Here is a 16677-nt window from a genome sequence, read left to right on the forward strand (position 1 = left end):
TATTTGAGTAAGTAATAGCTGAAAACTTCCCTAATCTGGGAAAGGAAACAGACATCAAAATCTAAGAAGCACAGAGAACTCCCACTAAACTCAGCAAAAGCCAGCCATCACCAAGACATATCATAGTCAAATTCACAAAATACACAGACAAGGAAAGAACCCACAAGCAGCGAAGGAAAAAAAGTCCTTAACCTACAAGGGAAGACAGATTAAGTCCACAACAGATCTATCCACAGAAACTTGACAGGTCAGAAAAAAGTGGCATGATATATTCTTCGTGCTGAATGGGGAAAAGTACAGCCAAGAATACTTTGTCCAGCAAGGCTGTCATTCAGAATAGGAGAGATAAAGGGTTCCCAGACAAGCAAAAACTAAAGGAGTTCTTGACCACTAAACCAGCCCTGCCAGAAATATTAAGGGGTACTCTTTAAATGGGGGGGAAAAGACCAAAAGCAACAAAGGTTAGAAAGGAACAAAGGACATCACCAGAAACACCAAATTTACAGGTAATATAATGGCATTAAATTCATATTTTTCAATAATCACTCTGAATGTAAATGAACTAAATGCTCCAATCAAAAGACATAGGGTATTGGAATGGATAAAAAAACAAGATCCATCTATATGCTGCCTACAGAGACTCATTTTAGACCTAAAGTCACCTGCAGATGGAAAGTGAGGGGGTGGAGAACCATCTATCATGCCAATGGACTATTGAGGTTAATGTAGAGCATGAAATCATCCGTAATACCTGGCTTGCTAAAATGTAACAGGGAGGCCACTGGGGGCAATGGAAGGTTTCAGAAAAGGGCGTAGGCCTTTGAGAGGCTGAAGCCTGCTCAACCACTCTGCCGTAGGAATGCGGCGAGGAGTTACCTTCCCTGAGGCTTTCTTAGCCCAAACAGCTGTCCTGTGATCTAAGAAATGTGTGCATTGTTCCCTAAAGCTATGTTTAGCAGAACTCATAGAACAAGCTGATCAGCACATTGTATCTTTCCCATAGTTAAACTCTTCTATTTTCTGTAAGACCCCTTATCATACATCACTTGTTTAAGAAACAGAGTAATAAAGATTTATGATTATCCTGAAGCATGAATAAAGGTGAGAGTAAGAAGAGCAAAGGATCTTCGCCTCTGAGCATTGACCCCCTTGACTTCTCCTCTCTTTCACGGTACAATCCGGAGTAATCTTTCATCCATTGGTACAGGGATTGCTGGCCATTCCTGGCAATGGACATCAAAAGAAAGCCAAAGTAGCCATACATATATCAGACAAAGATTTTAAAACAAAGACTGTAACAAAAGATAAAAAAGGACATTATATCATAATTAAGGGATCTATCCATCAAGAAGATCTAACAATTGTAAATATTTATGCCCCTAACTTGGGAGCACCCAAATATATAAATCAATTAATAAAAAACATTAAAAAAACTCATTGATAATAATACAATAATAGTAGGGGACTTTAACACCACCCTTCAGCAACGAACAGATGGTTTAAGCAGAAAATTAACAAGGAAACAATGGCTTTGAACGACACACTGGACTGGATGGTCGTAATAGATAATATTCAGAACATTTCATCCTAAAGCAGCAGAATACACTTTCTTTTGGAGAGCACATAGGACTGCCGGAGTCCAGCTCCAGCTGGGGTGGGTCTCTTGTAGGAAAGGACGGCGTCAGCCGATCAGGTTGCAAGCATCTCCTGCTGACAGCCTCGGAGGAACTTTATTTATATGTTAGGATATTTTTGTTTTTCCAAATCTTAGATCATTTTCTGGATTACAGCCATAGCCTTCTTTCATTTTTCCTTTGTAATGATTAACATGACCTTTATTGATTTCTGCTTATTGGCTTTCCCTAAAACTAAAAAACAGTACACAAAGAGAAAGGTGCTAGACAGAGCGTGACCGTCTTATTATTTTGTTCTATAGAAACTAATTCTTCATGGAATTAGTTTCATTATGATTGCTTAGATAGGCGTAACTAAGATGAGTAGTCACTTTATCATGAAACCCCAGAAATATTCCCACAATTATAAAGATTGCCATAAACAAAATGAAAGAGAATAGCAGGAGCCAGCTGTGGAGTCTTCTGTTTTCAGGATCGTCCCCCATACTTGGACCTTGTCAAACAGCATGAGTAGCTTGGCTCGCGCCACAGAACATTCTCCAGAATAGATCATATATTGAGCCACAAATCAGTCCTCAATGAGTACAAAAAGATTGAGATCATAACATGCATATTTTCAGACCACAATGCTATGAAACTTGAAGTCAATCATAAAAAAAAAAAAAAAGGAAAAACCACAAATACATGGAGGTTAAAGAGCATCCTACTAAAGAATGAATGGGTTAACCAGGAAATTAAGGACAAAATAAAAAAGTACATGGAAACAAATGAAAATGAAAACATGATAGTCCAAACCCTTTGGGATGTAGTAAAGGTGGTCCTAAGAGGGAAGTATATTGCAATACAGGCCTACCTCAAGAAGCAAGAAAAGTCTCAAATACACAACCTAACCTTATACCTAAAGGAGCTAGAAAAGGAACAGCAAATAAAGCCTAAAGCCAGCAGAAGAAGGGAAATAATAAAAGAGCAGAAATAAACAGTACAGAAACAACAACAACAAAAACAACAAAAACCAATAAAACAGATCAATGAAACTAAGGGCTGGTTCTTCGAAAGAATTAATAAAATTGATAAATCCCTAGCCAGATTTATCAAAAAGAAAAAAGAAAGGGCCCAAATAAATAAAATCACCAATGAAAGAGGAGAGATCACAATCAACACAGAAATACAAACAATTATAAGAGAATATTATGGGGGCACCTGGGTGGCTCAGTCGTTAAGCGTCTGCTTTCGGCTCAGGTCATGATCCCAGAATCCTGGGATCGAGCCCCACATCAGGCTCCCTGCTCCGCGGGAAGCCTGCTTCTCCCTCTCCCACTTCCCCTGCTTGTGTTCCCTCTCGCTGTGTCTCTCTCTGTCCTATAAATAAATAAATAAATAATCTTTAAAAAAAAAATAAGAGAATATTATGAAAAATTATTTGCCAACCCAGATATGTGTTAAATTCAGCCCAGTCTCCAAGATTCCTAAACCATGCATGTGTGAGGAAAAGGGAAAGTGATTGCAGCCAAGGCAGGAAGAACCAAGCTAAGATATGAGCTGCTGCCACCCTGACTATGCAAGGATGCGAGTGAATCTGAGTGTGTTCCCTGCTAAGGCAAAACAGGGGTATTCCTCAAAGCAGGAGAAAATCCAGAATTTCCACAACACAAATTTACAACATCAAAAACACAATCTGAAAGTACATGGTATGCAGTGGATATAATTTCTAATGGAAAATTATAAAATAACTTTACAGAAAAGACAACTAAGCAGCTATTATAACTAGATAGCTATGTATATTTTTTACCTCATTGAGCATAGTTAAAATAGCTGCTTTAAAGTCTGTCTGATAATTACAAATCTGATTAATCTAGGAATTGGTATTAGTTGTCTTTTGTATGTGTATAGCACACATATATTGTATTCTACATATACATAACACATATTTTATTATATGCGTATATAGCTATGTATATTTTTATATCTTATAATCTTATATATATTGAGTGAAAATATTAAAAAAGTCTCATCAGGAAAGTAAAAAATTTTTTTAAAGAGCCAAAGTTTTAGAACATAAGATTACACTAACTTAAAAAAAATTTCACTAAATTGTTTAATAGAAAAATAGAGATGACAGAGGAAAAAAATCAATAAACTTGAAGACAGACCAATACAAAGCATTCATTTGAAATGAAAGAGGGAAAAAAATGATATTTAAAAAGCCCACAGTCTCAGGTACCTCTAGAAGAAAGTGAATAATAAAAGTAAGAGCTAAAGTTAAAAAAAAATCACACAAGAGAGAAAATTAACAAAGTCATAATCTGATTCTTTGAAAAATTCAACAAAATTAACAACGTTGCTAGATTGATCAAGAAAGTAAGACAGAGAGAAAATACAAATTGCTAATATTAGAGATGGAAAAGAGGTGATCACTATAGTTCCTAAAGACTTTAAAATAATAGGAAAAAATGATTAAAATTTCTATGCAAAGAAATTTTACAATTTAAATTCAATGGACAAACTAGGGACTAAAAAAACATATTATAAAAATTCTCAACAAAACATAAGCAAAATAAATCCAGAGATATATAAAAAGGATAAAATATCATGACCAAGAGACATTTATACTTGGAATGCTAGGTTGTTTAACAGAATGTTAGACAATAAATTTAGCATTTTAACAGAATAAAGGAGAAAAATATGACAATTTAAATACAGAGAAAATGCTGACAAATTCAATCATCCATTCACATGTAAATACAAATTTTCCTCTCTTCAGGAAACCAAGAAAGGACGGAACTTAATCTGTTAAAGACCATCTACAAAAAAAAAAAAAAGAAAAACAGAAAAAAAATCCTTTGGCTCTGTGATATGTAACATTGACATGTTGAACATTTGCACCCTATGACTGGAAACAAGTTGGGACGATCACTGTCTCCATTTGTATTTAACATTGTACTAACCCAAGTCAGTACGATAAGGTCAAAAAAAAAAAAAAGCATATAAATTGGAAAATAAGATTTGGGCTATATCTTTTGTGAATTACATGTGTATTTACATAGAAAATCTTTGGAAATCAATAAAACACCTGAAGGAACTAATAGTAAACAGTAAGACAGAATACAAGATTAATAAGCAGAAACTAATTATGGTACATCATATTAGCAGCAAATGATAAAAAAATAGAATTTGAAAATTTCATTTTATTTGTCTCTAGAAAAATACCTAATGAAAGGTAATTAAAAACCTCTACTTTGAAAACTACACAACATTGCTGAGAGAGTTCCATTGTTCATTTAATTAACTCTCATTTTGCACACTTTTCAAGCTTATATAAATCTCTGTGCCTGATAATTCCATATGTCTAATCAAATAATACTTTATCAAGTGAATTTTATAGTCCCTCATTACACAGCTCACAATCTGAGAAAAGGCAAACGTAGTAAGTTTTATGTATTTTTCACCTCATTTTCCTTTGTTGTTACTTATAACAGCTTTCCAGAACAAAGTGGCTCAAATTTAGTGAGAGATAAAATGTAAGCAATATCTCAGCAGTATTCAGAGAGCTGTGAGTTGAGGTGCATTTTGTTGTGGTCAGAAAGACATCAATGTTGATACTTTAAAGTTTTCATTACTGCATTTGAAGAAATAATGAATGGTGGTGTTTTGGAAAAACTCAAAGTTAGAAACATAAGGGAAATAAGATTTGCTTCAGTATGAAAATGTCTATGGATCTAGAGAATCACATTCTCAAATACAGTAACACTCATATAGCCCAGGAATGAGACTCAGAGGGTCCACCAAGGAGGAGTCCCACCACATAGCAGCTTTCCCAAAAGCAGAAATTTCATTGAAAAAGATTTTGATATAAGAGTTTAGCAAAGGTGGGGAAAGGATAGAATAAAGGTTTATACAGCCATCACTGTCAGACTGTTCCTGTGAAGGGCTAAGGATATTTCCAGTCAAATGAAGACCTCTCTGAATGAGAAATGTCAATACTGGGTGTGGTCAAGGTGTCCAGAGACAGATCATAGACCATCTAAGTAACAGGAGCCCTGATACAGTATTATACTCATTATTTCCTTTTTTTAACCATCCATCTTACCATGTTCTTGTCAGGCTATGATTGGGGCAATTGCCCATTCATGGTTTTCACTGTAAATACAAGCACCAAGAAGTGCTCCAGTGAATCACCTATGTTTCTTCATATTCCTGCCCACCCACATTAAGTAGCAACAACCTCCTGCTCATGATTATAAAGGTTCATTACCCCTGCCAGTATAACTTCTTTCATTGCCTACTGGTATAAGAAATGCAAAATGACCAGACACAATTTTAGGTTTAGTGTAATATCTATGTATTTTTTGGTTAGAAAACACCTCCCACTCAAACCAGAAACAAAGGTCTCTAATTCAATAGATCAAAGCTACAGGAACAGAAAGCACAATTTTGAGATTAGATGGTAAGAACTGATTCCATTCCGTGGGTCCTGAATCCAGGTACTCTACCTATCAGAGACAAAATATTGTATAAAAGTTATTGGTTCAAAGGAGATACTATGTATAAAGAACAGAATCCAAATCTTCATAGTATCATCTCTGAAGTGACACCGTGGCTGTACCTTAAGGAGGCAATTCCAATGCTCTATCAGGCCAGCAACTTCTGGATAATATAATAAATGGTACAAACAATGAATCCTGTAATCATGTATGCTTGGCTAGGTTTACTGCTCCAGCTCCTGTTCATTGGATGTACCCTATCCAGGGTCTTTCAGAGCTATGCCAATAGGGATATAATGTGGCAGCAATCCATTTTCTGCTCACATCAATATATCAAACTGATTTATTCATGAACTAAGCATGAAATTGTTAATCCTTTATCAGCTGGTTATAGGGATCTTCCATGAACCACAGCTGTTAGCTGAAGAAGTGTTTATTACCAGACAAGGGTCCTGCCTGATGCGTAGTAAACCAAACACCGACAGTGCTCTTGTGGCAGAGGAAAAGGGTTTTATTGCAGGGCACCAAGCAAGGAGCAGCGAGGAAATTTCTAAAATCTGCCTTCCCCAGGATAAGGGGAGCTGAGCATTTATGGAATTTTATGATGGGGTGGGAATCTGGAAGGTGGATGGAGGTGACTGGACATTGGGAAATGTGAGGCAAGGGGAAAGACCTCACTGCTTCTGTACAGGAACCACCCAGTGACATCCCGGCACTTACATCACATGTAGAAAAGATGGCACAAGTGTGACCAGCATGGGGAGATCTCGCATGTGTCCTCACAGCAGTTTTTTTTTTTTAAAGATTTTATTTATTTATTTGAGAGAGAGAGAATGAGAGACAGAGAGCATGAGAGGGAGGAGGGTCAGAGGGAGAAGCAGACTCCCTGCCGAGCAGGGAGCCCGATGCGGGACTTGATCCTGGGACTCCAGGATCATGACCTGAGCCGAAGGCAGTCGCTTAACCAACTGAGCCACCCAGGCGCCCTCACAGCAGTTATTTTTGTTCATTCTCGGTCCCTTCTGCACAGCTTCAAGACTTCTTCCCAGTTTTTTCTAGTCTTACTTGATCTTGTGGTGGTTGGTCAACTTTCTGCAAAGCAGGCTCATAAGTCAATTAGGTTGAACAGAATGCTCTTGGGGTAGAATGGTCATGCATGTGTTATCTCAAGGAGTCAGTTTCATGTTGGTAGAATAGAAGCAGTGACAAAGAGATCTGAGCTCCTATCACATGAACTACTTGTGCCCCTGGCCCTGCCTAGACATGCTCCATAATATACCATTTCCAGTATATAATAGACTGCTGCTGGGCTCACCCAACCTTATGACCTGGTGAAGAGCAGCACCCAGTGCATGATGGTACAGTTGCAGTGACCTAGTCACTTAAAGGCCAGTGTCAGGCATTTAGTCTCTACTGAGTTCTGTTGCATTCCAGGGACTACTTTTCAAACAGAATATGAGCAGGGGACTGGAAGAGATAGCTAAAGTCACGTTGTCCACACAGAGAGAGTCCACAGACAACACTGTGTCCATTAAAGACTTAAATGCCCATCATTTCAGCTTCTTCATGGGTGTCCTTCCTTCAGGGTCCTTCCTCCACATTTCCTGAGAGGACAAGCAGTCTCAAATATGTGGACACTAACAGAAAATAAAACCCCACAGTCAAGAAATTAAAAAAAAAAAAAAAGCAGTAGGGAAAAGAGCTGTTTGTTAAATCACCAAACTTGCCATTTCTGTGCCTTTTTCTGAATTGAAACAGTAATTAAAGTTGTCCAGATGCTGTCCTTTCAGGGGAACACTAAAGTAGAAAACACAAAATTGCTTTAATTGCCTTGAGGTGATTAAATTTGGGAGTAATGGGCTCTCCGTCAATCTAGCCTCCTTTTTTTAGAAGAGAAAACACTAACCAAGTTGTGTTTTCAAGAATATCGATCTGTAAGAGCTGTGTGTGTATTTTTAAATAACTGTAGGCAGGTTATAAATCTAATCTACTTTCAGATCCTTAGTAAAGTGCCTGGAGCTTTCCTATTCATTCCACAACAACATGTCAATTTCCCTAGTTCTGTCTCAGTACCTTAGAAACTTCTCACCTGGGTGCACACACAATAGCAAAGCTATAAAGATGAACTCTCTGAAGCAGAAATTCTTATGGTATCTCTAATATGGAAACAGACTAGATTGATGAGGTCAGCATTAAAGTGGTTGTCTCTAATGAGTTGGACTCCCATTTGTGCTATATCCTGATGCAGAGGAAGCCAGGGAGAACAGAATCAATAAGATGTGATGACCTCTTTATCAACATTAAAGTAACAGTAGGGAAAACAGAGGGTGGGCTGGAGGGTGGGAGAGCCCTAAGGCATTGAGCTTTAGCCTAATGACTGAAGACAAAATAAGTGCTAAGTTCAAATAATGAGTCATAAATTTAGCTTTAAGAAGTGAATTCCTTTGAATCTATAAACATTAATAGAAAATTCTGGTTTCCTAAAGGAAGGTATAGATCAGTTGGCAAGCTAAAATTTCCTTGGAAAGTGGGACACACCATGTATTCTTCCCCATATAAGTGGCACAGCCCTGGCCGACCCATCACTGTTCTCCAAATGCTTGGAGATTTGGCTTCTGATTCTACACTGTGGTGTAGGTGTGCTGTCTCTTCCCAACTGCAAGGCTAAAATGAATCCAAGAAAAAATTGGAGTTAGATTAAAAGTGCAATAGAAAGTGAATAATCGTAGTGAAATGTTTATGTTTTCAGAGAAATTATATTTATAAAACCTATGCTGGAGCAATAGTCATACACCTGTGAAAGGTTACCGGTTGAAAGCTTCAGGCAAAAAATGTTGCACTTACCACTGACTTTAATAATTTGAGGCAAGTATCTCACTTTGTTGGCTAATATTCAGAATTCATTTGTTCCATTCCAATACGCAGAACTGAAAATTGATTCTCAGAGCTGGGAAGAAATGGCATCCCTGAATTTCTGCATTTTTTTCCTTTTGAAGTTCAACTAGACTAGTCTAACTTCACTCTGCAATCCCATCTAATGAAACATGCCAGTGAACATTAACACCTACGGCAAATTGATGAAGCTTTTCAAAGTGGAGTGCCCTGGACAATAGTTAATTCAAAGTAAATGTTAATTGTCAAGGCAGACACAAAATATTCCTTTGTGAATCTGCCTCCAGATCTGTCAGCGTCAGTAGCAATTGTTTTTGAGATAGAATAAATGCATAGACCAGTAGGAGAAAGGAGGAGAAGAATAATTTAATAAGAATTCCATACTTGTGGGATGCATCATGCTCACAGAGAGAAGGACACACTCTTCACTCCACTCTGAGAGTATGATATTTAAATTCAATATTAAGTTTCATGATCAAAATATTTTTCTGTTCATCACAATTAAACATATATAGCTTTTATAATTGAAAGTGAACTTTTATAATTGAACTACAAGCATATTAATGTTTACATCAATAAATAGGAAATCACAAACTAGTGAAATATTTTTTGGGCATATGTTTTTCAATTATATGATATGGCCTCCCTTCCTAGCTAATTTTTGACCAGATGCTACCCTCCATTCCTCGAGACATGAACTCCAATATGGCAGCTTGCTTCATCAAAGCGTGCAAGCCAAGAAGGCAATAGAGAGAGTCAACTAGCAAAATGGAAATCACAATCCTATATAATTTAATCACAAAGTGACATCCCATTACTTTGACATATTCTGTTGGTTAGAAGCAAGTCAAACCCAAGGGACAGGATTTCACAAGGGTAAATACCTTTGTAATCATTTGGGACCATCTTAGAGTTTCCCTCTCACAAATGGTTTCCTCTCTCATGGGATTACTGTGAATATTAAGTCATATTTCTCATAGTAAGCATTTGGTTAATATTAATTCCTGCTCATTGTATACTTTCTTTTCCTTGTCATTTTACCCATCACTTTTGTTGGGGTTCTGTACCCACATTGTCTCAACCTTATGGGTTTCCACGAATTATGTTTCAGAGATTGTTTCAGTCAATTGTTGAGACTCTTTTCCTAGAGATAACATTTGCCCTGATGCTTCCCCTAGATTGGAAAGGGAGTTCCTTAATGGAATAGAGAAGAGACAGTGGACAGGTCATGAACAGAGACAGAAAGAACAAAGAGCTTATAATATCTGGAGGAACAGTAGTCATGCACTGGAGGAGAATATTCTTGGAAGGCAGAGTTTGTAAGGAAGAATACAAATAAAAGAAGAAGGAAGAAAAAGAAGAAGAAGAAGCGGAAGGAAGAGGAGGAGGGAGAGGAGGAGAGGGGAAGAAGAAAAGAAATGAAAAGGAAATAAATAAAAGAAATTTTAAAACCATATCTGGATTTGTATGTAAATCTGCCACTTAATAATTGTATTCTTAGGCAAATTTTTATTTAATTTATGTGAACTTTGTTCTTCATCTGTAAAAAAGGTATAATAGAACTTCCCTCATTTCTAGGCATGCTGTGGAGCTCAAATGAAATAATCTTTGGGGCGCCTGGGTGGCTCAGTTGGATAAGCGACTGCCTCCGGCTCAGGTCATGATCCTGGAGTCCCGGGATCGAGTCCCGCATCGGGCTCCCTGCTCGGCAGGGAGTCTGCTTCTCCCTCTGACCCTCCCCCCTCTCATGTGCTTGCTCTCTCTCAAATAAATAAATAAAATCTTTAAAAAAAAAAGAAATCATCTTTGTAAAGAGCTCTAGTAGTGCTTGAACATGGAAAACACTCAATAAATTTTATTATCATCATCATTGTCATCATTATTAGTAGTATAAAAAGACAACTTGGGATTAGATTATAGGGAACCTAAAATGCTGGCCCAAGGAAAAATTTGTATTCTTATTCAGAATATGAAAACTCTTAAATTTTCCCAGGTGCCTTTGTTAGTGTGCCTCAAAAAATCATGATCTAAAAGGAAGTGCAACAATATTTTTAAATACAAATAGCAAAAACTCAATTCAAGGGAGAACCATCATTTTTATTAAAAGGCAGAGACTGGAGTGGCACTGGGGAGAACCCAGTTACAATATTTGAATTAGTAAATAATTGTCCACTGGCATGGTTTATGTCTCTTCTTGTCTTGCATGTATATCCTTGTGAAAAGTGAAGAAGACCTAGAAAATGTGATGAAGTGAATCAAATGGTCAATTTGGTCATGCAGAAAAACAAATAAGTAAACAGAGTCAAACTCTATTTATTCTGAGTCTAAAAAGAATATTTGTTCAAAAACAAAAACAAAATAAAACACTGTGCTGAGGTGTCTCCAGGTTTGTGAATGGTGGCAGAGGCAGAGAGAATGGAAACCAGAAGAAAGTGACAACCTTGAGCAATTTGTCTTAGACAGCTGCTCCAGAAAATAACTACTACCCAAGCAGATAGGGATGCTCAGAGGTTGCTTACCTTCTCTCAAGTACTCTGTAACTGTGTTTCTCTTTTTTGTCTTGTAAAAATGTGCCAGAAAATATTAAGAAAACAGTGTACTCATGCACACAAATGAAGGCTGATTCTATTTTAGCTTTAAATCCACATGGTCTAGGCTAGTGAGATCACAAAGCCTGTCTTTCCTCTGCTATGAGGGAGAATGGAGCTGAGAAACACTTACAGGTATAGGGCACTTCTAGAGAAGTAACTTCAGAGTACTTAGATTCAGTAAGGTCTTTTGAGGGATCTTGAGCTGAGATTCTACCATTTGCCTGAAATCCCTTTGCAAAAATCACCAAGTGGAAAGCTCATTTCTACTTAAACATATAGTGTTAAGAAATTTGCTTCCGAAACAACCAACTCCATTTTCAGGCAGTTAGGCTGTTAAGCAGACCTGCCAGTACTGAGTTGATGTCAGCTCACCTACAACTTCCACTTCCGTGTCCCTAGTTATATACTTCAGAATCGAACAGTTCTATGTTATTCTTTGTCACAGTGCAGTGTCTGTGTTCACTTTTCACTGACATCTTTTCTAGAATATCATTTATATTTCTTTTATTTACACTTCCGTATTCCTTTCATATCACACATACAAGACGTTCACCTCTGAGAACAAGAAAGTAGAAAACCTGCCCTGGAAGCTGGCAACTAGGAGGTAGGCTGTCGTCTTCCATAATAAAGGTAAACAATCACAACAATAAACAGACGGGGTCACTGTGTGACCATGATGAAACAAGCCAAAAGCAAGACCACTTCATATTTGTGTCTGAACATAAAAGACAAGGCTTCTACAACACCACAAAGTAACTAAAATCTCCTCTCCCCCTGCAAACATAAGTGATTATTGTTGTTTTTTTTAATAAAAGACAACTCTAGCCCCACATTATTCATTCTGGCTCCTAAATAAAAATTAAGGTCCCTCAATGTTTATAACAGCATCATCCATGTTTATTAAAGGACAAATGAATAAACAAAATGTGGTTTATCCTCACAATGCAATAGCATTCAGCCATGAAAGAAATGAAATACTGATACATGTTACAATATGGATGAACCTTGAAAAGATTCTAAGTGAAATAAACCAGACACAAAAGACTCGTGTGTGTGTGTGTGTGTGTGTGTGTATAATTCTATTCATGTAGAAATACAGAATAGGGAAATCTAATGATACAGAAAGTATATTAGTGGTTGCTTAGGACCTGGAGAAAGATCAAGGTATGGAGGTGGTAACTAAGAGTACAGGGTTTTTGGGGGGAGGGGGAGTAATGAAAATGTCCTAAAATTGATTGTGATGATGGATATAAAAATCTGTTGTGAAAGTAAATGAAGACTAACTAGATTAAAATGGACAAAGCCTATTTATTCAGAGCTTAATAGAGCAAAGGAATCAGCCATTATCACCAGTGCTTGGTAGAGACTCAAAAGTAGTCAGAGAAATGGGAAAGATTTATCATGAAAAAGAAAAGATGGTGTGCCTTGATTGGAGGCTGTTGGCATGGGACAGTTATAGGTAGGCTAACTAGAAGTGGGGCATACTATGTGAGTGGTTAGGGGTGAATGTTTGGCTTTGTCTCGCTGGTCCTGAGTTGGAAATGGGGACAAAAATTAATGAAGTTGTCAGTTACTAATTCAGTCTTGGCCATTTGGGGTTGATTTTTAAATGTGGCTTTCTGCATTGTCTGTTAGAGATAGTCATTTGATTTCCTACAAATCTGATAGAGAGAGTAGGCTGGTTTTCTGGGCTAGTTACTAGAGATAATGGGTTGCCTTCCTGGACTGGTTGTTGAAGACTGTGGGTCAAAATTTTATTTTTATATATGGTCTGACTATGGTCCACTTGTATGTTTAGTCTCTCTGTGAATATACTATAAGCCATTGAATTGTATATTTCCATGGGTGAATTGTATATTATGTGAATTATATCTCAGTAAAACTTTTAAAAAAAATTCAAAAGATATTTGATCATCAAATTGCATCTGCTTCCTGAAACACTCAATCTAGAATGAACCCTTGTTTCCCCAAAATCACCCAGCATGCACCTAATCCCTTCAATATACCCACCCTTCCTTCCTCTTGCTGAGATGCCCATGGTTTGTGTGCTATCTTGCCATAACAAATTAATAAACTGAACTTTTTACTATAGGTGTGTGTATTCCTGAGACTCTTGGCATTGGGCTTACCCCTACTCAGTTTCTCTCCTCTAATATCTAGGTTTGTCCACACCCTTCTTGCATCATGTTACCAAGAAATCCTTATGTGTGGTCAGATCGGCACAAAAGCAAGCAACATCCTCATCTTGCCCATTCTTGTCACTGAATTTCCATTATAAGAATGTAGTGTGACTATTTTTCTCACTCAAAAAATGGAGAAGCCTCTATCCTCATAGGTAACAAGCATCTCAAGGCAGGGAGAGGCAGATTATTGTTCAATAATCAGACCCTTCTTTGATAAATTGTTAGAAGAACATATCACACATACAAACACACACATTTTTAGCACACATTTGCATACATATATATGTTTTTGATATGCATATATAACATATACATACATATGTGTGTATATAAAGCTATACCCCAGAATTGTCTATGAGCCCATATTAACTCTCTTGAAACAGGCATTTATATGGAAATAGCCAAACATAAGGAAATTCAGGATCAATACTGAATAATCTTAGTCAGTCATTAACTTTATTACATTACCAGTAGCACATTTATTTCAATTATTGATCTAGCCTATATAATTAGAGTGGGCAAAGCTTCTTGTACTGGCAACAAACCAAATGGGAGAAGAGGAAAGGCAAAGAAAGGAAGATATTCTTTACATTAGCATGGCCCCTTCAGGCTTTGGACTTGAGAATTTCAGTTTTTGGAACCATCAAGAGCTCCACAAGTTTTTCACATTCAAGTTATCAGCAGTGTACACCCATGAAGAGAGGAGCCCTTTGTCACTGTGCTTCCAATATTTGGAGTGTCCATAAATAAGACATTATGATATCCAGGCTATAAATGTTGATATCAACTAAATAAAGGGCATTTTATAGGAAAACAGGGATAAGATTCTGAAAGTGTGAACCTGCTCACATGCCACCTATTCCCCTGCCCCTTTGTACTCCAGACCAAGCTGCTGTCCTCACAGGAGATCTTCTGCAAATCCACATTGCCTCAAGTTCTAGCCCCTGTCCCATGCCTTGGACTTCAGCAGAGCTGCTGGGCCAAAGGGGCATATGAGTTCTAGAAGTAGGAAAAAGACAACAGAACACAAGTGTGTGCACACATGCACACACATTTACAATGAAACCTAACAAATTCTTAGACATGAACAAGATTAAGTTTCCAATGAAAGGGAGCTCCTAAGTCTGTGTATAAGCTCAGACTAAGTCTCTAGCTGACCCTTGAGCCAGAGATGAGTGTGATAAACTGAAAGCAACTTGCAACTAAGGCCTAAAGAGTTCATCTAAGACCTGAAATTCCCACTTCTTTCCAATCCCTGTAGGCATTACATGTTCAGTATGAGTCTAACCAAGTCAATTGCCTGCTTAAAACAATTATTAGTCTTTGAAAGATTATAACAGAATCCAGAATTATATTACATGACATTCACAAAGTCAGGAATTCAATCCAAAATTTCTTAAACAGGATGATCAAGGAATATATGACCCATTCCAAAAGAAAAGACAATCAAAATAGTGAAGCCTGAGATGACTCTGATGTTGGAATTATTAAACAAGAAATTATAAGAGCTATTATAACTACACAAATGAAGAAAGAAAAAATATGTTCCAAATAAATGAAAAAAATAGAAAATTTCAAAAGAAGATTAGAAAATATGAAAAGAATAAAACAGAAATTATATCATTAAAAATTACAAGATCTGATTTTTTTAAAACTCTCAAGTGTGTTTAATAATGAAATGGATATGACTGAGAAGAGACTCGGTGAAGAATAAGACAGATAGAAACCATCCATTCTTAAGAGAGAGGAAAAAAAAATTTTTTTTTTGACAGAGAGACACACAGCGAGAGAGGGAACACAAGCAGGGGGAGTGGGAGAGGAGGGAGAAGCAGGCTTCCCACCGAGCAGGGAGCCCGATGTGGGGCTCGATCCCAGGACCCTGGGATCATGGCCCGAGGCAAAGGCAGATGCTTAACGACTGAGCCACCCAGATGCCCCGAGAGGAAAAAGTTTTTTAATTAGCAAAATCTCAAATATTAGTGGGATCTTCAAAGACCTAACATAGTCAGTTGGAATTCCAAAAGAGAGGATAAAGATAATGAGACAGAAATAAAAATGATTGTAAGAAACAATGGTCATAACTTCCCAAATTTTGTGATCAATGTAACTTTACAAATTTAAGAATCTCAACAAAACATAATCAGGATAAATTTGAAAATAGAAACAATGCCTAGGCAGATTATAATCAACTGCTAACAAAAACAAAATAAAGAAAAAAATATTAAAGTGAAGAATTTTACAAACAAGGAAATAATGATTCAAAAGTCCACTTACTATTCATCAGAAACTATGGAAGTCAAAACACAAAGAAAAATATCATTAAAGTTCTTTTTTAAAAAGTTAACCCAAAAATCTATAAGTAGTAAAAACATTCTTCAAGAATAAAGGAAAAAGGAACACTTCTAGAATAAATAAATTAAGGACCTCCAAATATCTGCCTCTTCATAAAAAAGAAACCACTGGAAAAGATAATTAAAATCAACTTTTACATAACTCTGTAAATTAACCCAAGGTTTGCAACAATCTGAAGAGTTTTTATTTTAAAAAATGGCAGCTAAATCTCAACAAGAGTGGTGAGCTTTCTGGCGTTCTAACTTACCCTGTTCTTTTCCTCCTCTCTCCAACTAGCCTTGAAAACTGACAGCCTGGCAACTATAAGAACTTGAAACTACTAGGAAATCCAGTAGCTCAGCAAGCATTGGAGGGTGCATAAGACATTCAAAACTCACCAAAAAGCCCCACCCCAGAGAATTCTACTTGAATAGTCTGGCAGCCCCTGAAAACTTCATTCTCAAAGCCTGTGTTTATCTCTACCTGACTTGGATCTCAGTAAATGTGATGAGCTCTACTTCCAGAGCATCTATCAAAAAGGACCAGAGGCAATTATTTAGCATAG

This window comes from Neomonachus schauinslandi, chromosome 10 (genome assembly GCF_002201575.2).
Source record: "Neomonachus schauinslandi chromosome 10, ASM220157v2, whole genome shotgun sequence".
NCBI lineage: Eukaryota > Metazoa > Chordata > Mammalia > Carnivora > Phocidae > Neomonachus > Neomonachus schauinslandi.